The following is a 476-nucleotide window of genomic DNA, read 5'->3' on the forward strand; positions in this document are numbered from 1 at the left end:
TTCTGAACCTCTGTGTTATCTGATTAGAGAAAACACAATGAAATCCCTGGCTGTTTATGCGGAGATGGATGGGCCAAGGTGACTTATCAGATACAGCCAAGAACATGCTTAGTGGTCGCCAGGGTAGAAATTTAATATAAGCACCGGTCAAATTTTTTCTTCAACTCTGATGTCCATTTCGATCAGAACGTTGACGGGCGGTATAAAAATTTTAAAAAAAGAAAGTTGGCTATGGAAATCCATTCTGTCACCGTTCTACCAGTCCAAATGAATATCTTGGCTATTGACAGACAAATCACCCTAAAGGCAATTTGCCCGTCAAAATCCATTCCTGACTGGTCGCCCCTCTACCAGTCCAAATGAATATACATAATTAACACATCATTCGGGCACGAATATCCATCGTCACCAACTATCAGTCCCAGTAGAGAGGAAAAGCACGTAGCCAACTCATCCAATGAGAGCGAGGCTGACGT

Source organism: Pinus tabuliformis, chromosome 8 (assembly GCF_031772625.1).
Source record: "Pinus tabuliformis cultivar Carrire ecotype Pingquan chromosome 8, CPIR1, whole genome shotgun sequence".
Taxonomy (NCBI): domain Eukaryota; kingdom Viridiplantae; phylum Streptophyta; class Pinopsida; order Pinales; family Pinaceae; genus Pinus; species Pinus tabuliformis.